The sequence below is a fragment of the Acinonyx jubatus genome, chromosome A1 (genome assembly GCF_027475565.1).
Source record: "Acinonyx jubatus isolate Ajub_Pintada_27869175 chromosome A1, VMU_Ajub_asm_v1.0, whole genome shotgun sequence".
In the NCBI taxonomy this organism is placed as follows: domain Eukaryota; kingdom Metazoa; phylum Chordata; class Mammalia; order Carnivora; family Felidae; genus Acinonyx; species Acinonyx jubatus.
In genome coordinates, this window is record NC_069380.1 from 6,984,055 (window position 1) to 6,993,034 (window position 8,980).

Below are 8,980 nucleotides of genomic sequence, written 5' to 3' on the forward strand. Positions count from 1 at the left end.
CCCGATGTGGGGCTCAAACTCACGAACCGTGAGTTCATGACCCGAGCCGAAACCAAGCGTTGGACGCTTAGGCGTCTGAGCCACCCAGGCGCCCCCAGAACAGGAATTCTTAACGTGGGCTCCAACTCCGTGACTCCATGAGATTGTTGGACAATTTTTTTCTGCTCAGATGTGTATTTACTTGGGAGAGGACCCTGGGGACGACCTCCCGGTGGTAGTGGTGGGCAGGAAGGCGACAAAGGGAGAGTTTTTGGTGAGCAGTGGAATATGTTTTTTGTACATTTGGTGGAGGAAATACCCGTATAAATCAGCTCCCTTAACCTCATCTCCAGTGGGGGAAAGAATGACAAAAGGCTGGAAAAGCCAAGCAGAACCATCATTTCATCCATTCTAGCTGCAAACAGATGAAGGCATTTCTCTTTATATAGGAGCAGGGACCTAGGCAGGAGAGGCGACAGCTGTCCCTACCTGTGCTCAAATCCCTATGCCTCCCGAACGCAGGGGACAGATAAGTGAGATCGTGCATGTAGAGTGCTATAGAATTGGGCCAAAAATTGACCTCAGTGATTGAGAAGAAGAGGGGGGAATGGTATTTCAAAGTCAACGTACAGGACACAGGGAGCCCATGAAGCACATGAGGGAAAGGTAGAAGATGAAAACGTCATCAGCATGCTAGAAAAGCGATAGTTTCATCTTTTAAAAGTTCAAGGCAAAAATTAATGTTTCCTATGAACTGCTTTCGGGACCAAGAGACGTTCCACCGAGCGAAATGTCACAACACGTCCCGCTGTTGTTTCTGCTGCTTCTTGGCATTAGTGGGAAACACACTGACTTAGCTCGGAAGTACCTGTTGGCATCTACGACGTGCCAGGCCGCGTGCCGGATGGCAAGAAATAAGGCTGGGAGGCTTCTCTTGCAAGGCTTGAGGCGTTGGGACTCTGTCCTGAAGCTAAGGGACACCGCGGCAATCCCTGGCACGCGGGAAGGACCCGTTGGCAGTCATGCGGAGGAAGGATTGGAAAGAGTGAGCCTGGGTGCAGGGCGCACCTGGAGATCGGGTGAGACGATGGTGGGCTGGACCTCGAGGCTGGCCGTGGCGGTGAAGGGAGCGTGAGGAATTCTGCCCCTAATGTAAACCCCAAACCCCTGAATGTGTGCCTCCTCACCTCTGCCACAGGTGTGTCTGGTGGGGCAGGGCACAGAGCTGGTGGAAGGATTTATCAAACGCAAAAACCTTGCATTGGGCTGTGGGTGGAAACCACACTGCTCAAGCACCTGTCCCCGTGGGTAATCAGAGGGCAATTAGGCGTCTCTTGTCAGATGGAATCTGGCCACTCCAGACTAAAAAGGATTTGAAGTGAGAGGCAGTGATTAAGCCTGGCCTGTGGCGGTACCCCGGTGGGCCAGTCACAGCTGCGGGAACACTGATGGTCAGACAGAAGCTGGAGGAGGGCGAATTAGAGAAGCCAGCTTGGAACGGCATGGTGAGCACCCAACCAGGGAGGAGAAGGTACTGGGTTTAAGCCCTGAACACTGGATCGCTCCGGGGGGACACGCAAAGAACGGGTGCCGAGAGAGGGCAAGGAATCTGTTGCCACAGCACAGCTGGGAGCAAGGACGAAGCTACAGGTGACAGCCCGGGGGGACCTCTTTGAACTGGCCAATTAGACAATCAGTGACTCCTCAAGGCTCCTTGGGAGATGGCCAGTAGGGCGAGAACGTGGCCGAGGGGTGGAATCTCTCTTGCTCAATCCGAAGGCAAAGCGGAGGGACCTTTACCTAACCATTGACTTCCAGCTCACTTTGGGTTGACCTTGGCCAATGTAATGGTGGCCAGCCATCCATTCATTTTTTCTTTGAGCCAATATTTGAGAACCCAGTGTCAGGTTACGGACGTGTAGCGCTTCGTGGTGTTCACACGGATCGCAGGAATGATGGCGATAAGAGCTAACATTCCCTCCGAGCCATGAGTTTGGCCACATGCTTTATATGCGTTTTCTTGTTTAATCCTCACAACCTGTGAGGTAGGTACTGTGGTCCTTAACTGACTGGTGAAGAAACTGAGGTACGGAGAGGTTAATTAACCTGCCGAGTTCTCCTTACAACGGCCCCGTGAGGGAGGTAGGGCAGGGTCTCCTCTGTGTTATAGATGAGGCAAATTCTTCTTTGGGAAGAGTTTTCCAAAGTCAGACTTGAGTGGTTAGTGGTGATTGGGGCCCAACCCAAAGGTCTTTCTCACCACAAGCCTAGAAAAAGAAGAAAGAGAATGTGGTTCTACTTCTTTAAGTTAAAGGTATGTTTCAGGCAGGATGTTCTGGTTCCTTGCCTGAGCCAAAGGGCAGTGGCTCTAGCTAACCACCTTGGCCGTGCTGGACGGGTCCAAGAGAACTCAACCCTGGAGATAAGGGTAAAACTGGGATAAAAAGAACCACACGTTGAAGGTCTTCCAGAGCGGGACACATTTGGGCTATTTTGCCCAGCTATCACCACAACTACATCGATTCTTGTCACACCGTGCATCTGGCTTGGTTAAGAAGAGACTTGTACAATGGCTGGATGCCGTGTCAAGGTCCCCTCTCCGGTCAGGACCCTCTTTGTTCAGATGCTCTCTCCTTGTGTCAGTTCGGGACCACCAAGCCTAGAGTAGTCTTGTGCAGTGCAAGATTCCGACTCTATGTGTCGGTTATACTGCATCACAAATTACCCCCAGACTCAATGGATTAAACCAACACATATTGATTACCTTACAATTTCTGTGGGTCGGGAATCTAGGCATAGCTTTACTAGGTTGCCTGCTGCGGGGGCCTCTCCCAGGGTTAGGGTCTCATCTGAAGGTCTGACCAGAGAAGGATCTGCTTCTATGCCCATATGGTTGTTGGCAAGATTCAGTTCCTCTTCAGTCCTGTTGGACTGAGGGCTTCAGCTCCTACTCGGCTGTTGGCCAGAGGTCACCCTCAACTGTTTGCCGTAGGCTTCTCCAACATGGCAGTGTGTTTCGTCAAAGTGTACAGGCCAAGAAAAGGAGGAGAGCCTGCTGGGAAGACGGGAGTCCCAATATTTTGTAACCTCATCCTATCCCATCACCTTTGTTTTATTCTTTGAGTTAGAAGCAACCCACAAGGTCCAGTCCGCACTCGAGGAGAAGGGTAATTACCCAAGGACATGAATACCAGGAAGCAGTGATTATTGGGGGCTATCACAGAGGCCTGCCAACCACAGGTGTATCTTGAGGGTGAAAGGCAGAAGTCAGCAGCAAATGGGGGAAAAAATTAAAGACTGCTATTTTTGGATGACCTATTATGTGCTGAGCCCTGTGCTGAGCACCACACGAGAATTAACTGCCTCACATAATTCTCACAACAACCCCGTGGCATATATATATAATTATTCCCATTGTACAGAGCACACAAAGTCCAGAGGGATTCAACAACTATCTTAAGGTCAAAGAGGAAATGGTAGAGCCAGGATTCAAAGTTGGATCTGCCAAACTACAAAGCCCATCCATCACGGAGTTTCCTTTTTGCCTGTGCATTCAGATGTCTCCTACTTGTCTCCTTGTCTCTGGTCTCATGGCCACCCCCTTGAGCCCGGACCTCCCGCTCTGTTGACAATAATACACCATAGGGTGTGCCTTTCTGACTCCAGGACTCTCCCTTCTAATCCTACTCTCTTTTGCTTTAGTACCATATTTGTTAGTGGTAGAAGGTCTGAGTATTGTTGCAGGAACTGAAGGAGAACTAGGGAGATCTGGAGGAGTTTGGGGGAAGAAAGCTCTGAGCAGAATTCTCTCCCCGTGGTTGGGGCGTGGCCCAATTTGATCCCCAAATACTCTTCTTCTGATGGGATCGTAGCTGACCATGGCAACTAGAAGGATCAGGGCCTTCGTTGGCCGTAACTGAAGATGGGAAGGTAAAATCAACGTTGATGGGCCATTTGATAAGTGCAGGGGGTGAGAGAAGGGAAGAAGCCATGGGTTCAGTCAGCTGGGGGGATGGCAGTCCCATTCCTTGGGACCAGAAGACCCTGGAGGAGGGGCGGGGGAAGAGGAGAGAAGTTGTGAATATGCTGAGTTTGAGGGTCTGTGGGTGTTAGACGGTTTTAAGGGTCTACTGTTCATTTTGCTGGGTATGATAATAGAATGAAGATATAATTACAAAATTATAATAAGCAGGGTGCCTGGGTGGCTCAGTCGGTTAAGTGACTGACTTTTGATTTTGGCTCAGGTCGTGATCTCACGGTTGTGAGACTGAGCCCCACGTGGGGATCTGTGCTAACCCTGTGGAGCCTGCTTGGGCTTCTCTCTCTTACCCTCTCTCTCTGCCCCTCCCCTGCTCTCTCTCTCTCTCTCAAAATAAATGAATACACTTAAAAAAATACTCCAGCAGACTCTTAAATACAGAGAACAAACTGAGGGATGCTGGAGGGGTTGTGGGTGGGGGGGATGGGCTAAATGGGTAAGGGGCATTAGGGAGGATGCTTTTTGGGATGAGCACTGGGTGTTATACATAGGGCCCGAATCACTGGAATCTACTCCTGAGATCATTATAGCACTATATGCTAACTAACTTGGATGTAACTTAAAAAATAAACACACACATAAAAATAAAAAAATAAAGAGAAAGTAAAAAAAATACTCTAGCCAAAAAAAAAAAAGCAGGGGGGTGGTTGGGGCTGGGGGCAGTTAGCATGGCAACAAATGAGGTCCATTGGGGTTCTCTGTACTCTTCACTCTATTTTTATGTAGGCTTGTAATTTTGATGATGATGAAGAAAATGATGATGGTGGTGATGGTCAGGGAAAGAGGAGGAAAGGCACAGACTCTTCCTTTAACTTGGCTGTGAAGGGAAAAAGTGAAATCATGCAATGGTTAGGAGAGGCATAAGGACATAAAGGAATTTTGTTCGGTTGGTTGGTTTTGTTGTTTTAAAAAAAATTTTTTTTTAGTGTTTTATTTAATTTTAAGGGAGAGAGAGAGAGAGAGAGAGAGAGAGACAGAGTGTGGGCAGGGGAGGGGCAGAGAGAGCCAGAGACACAGAATTGGACGCAGGCTCCAGGCTCCGAGCTGTCAGCCCAGAGCCCGACACGGGGCTCGAACCCACAAACCGCAAGATCATGACCTGAGCCGAAGTCGGACACCTAACCGACTGAGCCACCCAGGAGCCCTGGTTTTGGTTTCAAAGACGAGATACTGGAGCATGTTGATTGGCGGAGGGAAAGCACTCGTGAAGAGAATGTACAACTCAGCCATTGCCGCAAAATTGCTACCTAATAACTCATCCCACGACCCAATGGCTCGCAATCATTTACGGCCAAGATGCATAGACCGGCGGAGGGCCAGCTGATGTAGGCTGATCCACGCTGGGTTCAGCTGGGATGACTCAGCTTTGTTCCTCACGTCTCCCTTCTCCCTTGTCAGGCTCAAGCAGAAACGTCCTTTGTGGCAATGGCAGAAGCCTGAGACAGCCACACACATGTTCTCTTGTGGCCCAAGCTTGGAACCCGCACGCTGTCACTCTCAGAAGGCCAAAGCAAGTCTCCCAGCTGAGCTTAGCGTCGAGGAGAGAGAAAATGTCTCCAGTCCCCTTCATGGGAGGAGCAAAGCCACGTGGCAAAGAGTGGCGAAAAAGCTGGGGCCAGTGAATGCAATCATCTAGCTAAAACAGGTATATCAGAATTCTGTCTCTGTTACCCTTTTGGCTTGACCTACAAGAGGCATAGTCTCATCCCTTCCAGGCTGACGCCGTTTGGGCTTGGGGAAGAGAGCCTGAACGTCAGGTGGGCCTGAGCTTCTCTTTCGGGAATGAGTAGCCGTGGGGAGAGAAGGGGCCAGACCACGTAAGGTCGGGGCTGCTTGGGTTGCGCCAAAGCCTTTGGAAAACCCCAGTTACAGGGGCAGAAACTCAGAGTCTCATCGAAGAGCTGATCTGCAGAGAAGAGTGAAGAGGCATGCAGCCCAGAGACGTGGGGCTGTGAGGGCATGAAGCCTCGGAGAGAAAGGGGGCAGGAAAAAACATGCACACACGGGCACACTTATACATAGGTGCACACGCAGGCACCCACGTCCACGGGAAACCAGTAGTTTCCCGGAGTAGTCTAACAGATGCCCGGAGAGAGGCTAAGGAGGACAGCAGACCCAAGGAGCGACAGACTGAGAAACAGACTGCAGATGACTGTGATTCTTAGGCCTTTTTCTGCAGTCAGTGCAGAGAGATTCCCTCGAACGCTTTCCCTAAATCTCTTTTCACGTAGATTAGTTTGAGTGGGATTATGCTCCTTGTGCACAAAGATTCCTTGGTGAAGACGTTCATGCCGGACCTTTAAGATCTCACTTTGGGGCGCCTGAATGGCTCCGTCGGTTGAGCGTCCAGCTTCAGCTCAGGTCATGATCTTAAGGTTCCTGGGTTCGAGCCCCGCGTCGGGCTCTGGGCTGACAGCTCAGAGCCTGGAGCCTGCTTCGGATTCTGTGTCTCCTTCTCTCTCTGCCTCTCCCCTACCCATGCTCTGTCTATTTCAAAAATAAATAAGCATTAAAAAAATTAAAAAAAATGATTTCATACAATGGTTCATGGCTGTGCCCATTTAACTAACAAATAATGTTAGCACCCAGGGCACACAAGTCACCTTGCCACTGGATATTCAAAATATGATTCGGACTCTGCCCTTATGGAGATTAAATCAAGATGGGGTAACAGGAAATTATATGCCTGAATAGTTAAAGATAACCCAGCACATTCGAGAACCGTCTACTCAGTGCTACAGAAGGAAAGGGTTGTAGAAGTTCAAAGGCAGAAAATATGGGTGGGGGCTTGAGTTATTAAATAAGGCTTATCTAGAGGAAGTAGGATCTTATCTGGGCTGAGAATTGTGTCCAAGGGAGGAAGGAGCCTGCCGGGGGGGCGGGGGGCTGAGCTCAGGGCCCCCATTTCCCACCTGAGTGCTGTTACTTGAACTACAGGCATAATAGCTAAGAGGACTCAAAATGCTTTGCAATTACCAGTCTTGCACACTGAAACCCATAAAATCTTAGATGTTTTAGGGAGGTGATGCTGGCAGCCTCATGAGAAGGGGTTTAAGGTGCCTAGGTCCAGAGCACAGAAAAGCTAGACAGAGCATGAGAAGGGGAATGGACAGGACAGGTGTATAAGTCAGCCAGGCCAGTGATGGGCGGAGAAAGGAGGACGACCTGGGACTCTGATTTCACAAGCGTGGGTGGAGACCCCAGCTGTCATCATTTCCAAAAGCTCCTGGGTGACTCTAACGTGCAGCCAGGGTTGAGAACCACTGTTCTAAAAAACATATTTTTTTATGTTTATTTATTTTTGAAAGAGAGAGAGAGAAAGGGGTGGGGGGCAGAGAGAGAGAGAGGAAGAGACAGAATCCGAAGCAGCTCCAGGCTCTGAGCTGTCAGCACAGAGCCCGACACGGGGCTCGAATGCGTGAACCGTGAGATCATGACTGGAGCCGAAGTCAGACACGTAACTGACTAAGCCACTCAGGCACCCCGAGAACCACTGTTCTAAGATTTCATGAGTGGGAGACAGAATTCTACTACTGTTTCCTGGGAGAGAGAGAGGGAAGGAGGTGTAAACAGAAGGAGATGGTAAGATTGTTTGCTTGGTGTTAAAATAAAAAAAAAAAAGGTGCATTTGTCACTTAGAAATGTGGGACCTTGGAAAAAACGCATTGGGGAGCAAACTGCAGAGAGCCCAAGCTGGAGCAAAGGATCTGTTCACAGGAAAGAAAGAGACAGAAGAAACAAAGGCATGGCCTGGATCCTGGCAGCTGCTTAACATGCAGTGTGTTGGGAGAACTGAAAGTTGGTGGTAAACGGGGCTAGCACAGGGGCATGTGACAAATGCAACTGTCGGTTCATATAATGCCATTCATTCCCCAAACGGCGGTAATTAACAGTCCACTTGAAAGGCGAGAAAAGATTCAAAGAGCTCAGGGAGGTACCCTGCCACGCCCATGCACAGTAGGAGCAGAAAGCCAGATCCAACACAAAGGAAACCATTTGAGACTCTGGGAGTTGTCAGACCGAGGGATGTGTGTGACCCTGTCCCATGGAGCGGGGCTAGAGCGGCAATCAAGAAAAGCAACAGGTGCACCCACTTCCCGGACGCCCTGGTACAGTCCTCATGACGTTCTGAGACAGGCGTTATGATCATCATCTTCACTGTACAGATGACGCGACTGAGCTCAGGAGCGAGTACGATGTGAGGATCCCAGATCAGGGCTGGGCGGCAAGCCCCGGGCTTGTTTTCAAAACTGCGCTTCTCTGCAGAGACCTGTTCATCACCTTCTGATAAGGACCCGCTTAACGATTTGGAATGATGCAAGATGTGAACAAGCCACACCCGGTGGATCATCAGACAATCCATCCTGTCATTGTTACCCTCATCCAAGGACATCCTTAAACAAGTGATCCTGCTAAAACCAAGACACCTCCATTCACTCAAGCCTCTGAAACGGCGCTTCTCAAATTTGAACGTGCACCACACGCCCTGGAGATTGCGCTGATTCAAGTAGGTCTGTGGTTCTGATTTCTCATGATGCTGCCCGTCCGCAAACCACACTCGGAGCAGCAAGGTCTCAGGGCACTGGTTCCCCAAATTTCCTGCACACCGGAATCCCTAGGGAGTTTCCAAAAATTGTGGCTCAGTTGGTCCGGGGTATGTTCTGGGCTCACAATTTGTAAGAGATTCTAAACGTGCCGACAACTTTTGGAACTTTTGGAAAGCATGCCAGGAAATCTATCCATAAAAAAGACAAACTAATAATGTAATTTAAGTTATGCTTTATAGAGAGTGGTGGCGGGCGGAAAACAGGTCACAAATCAGGGGCGCTGGGGAAGCGGGCCCCTTAGAGCCCATCAGGGAAAAGCGCCTCTCGCTGGGGAAGAGGAAGCCGCGGCCGCAGGCACCGCGAGCAAGCTCCACCCAAAGTGGGTGGGCGCGGCCGGCGAGCGGCTCCCTGGAGC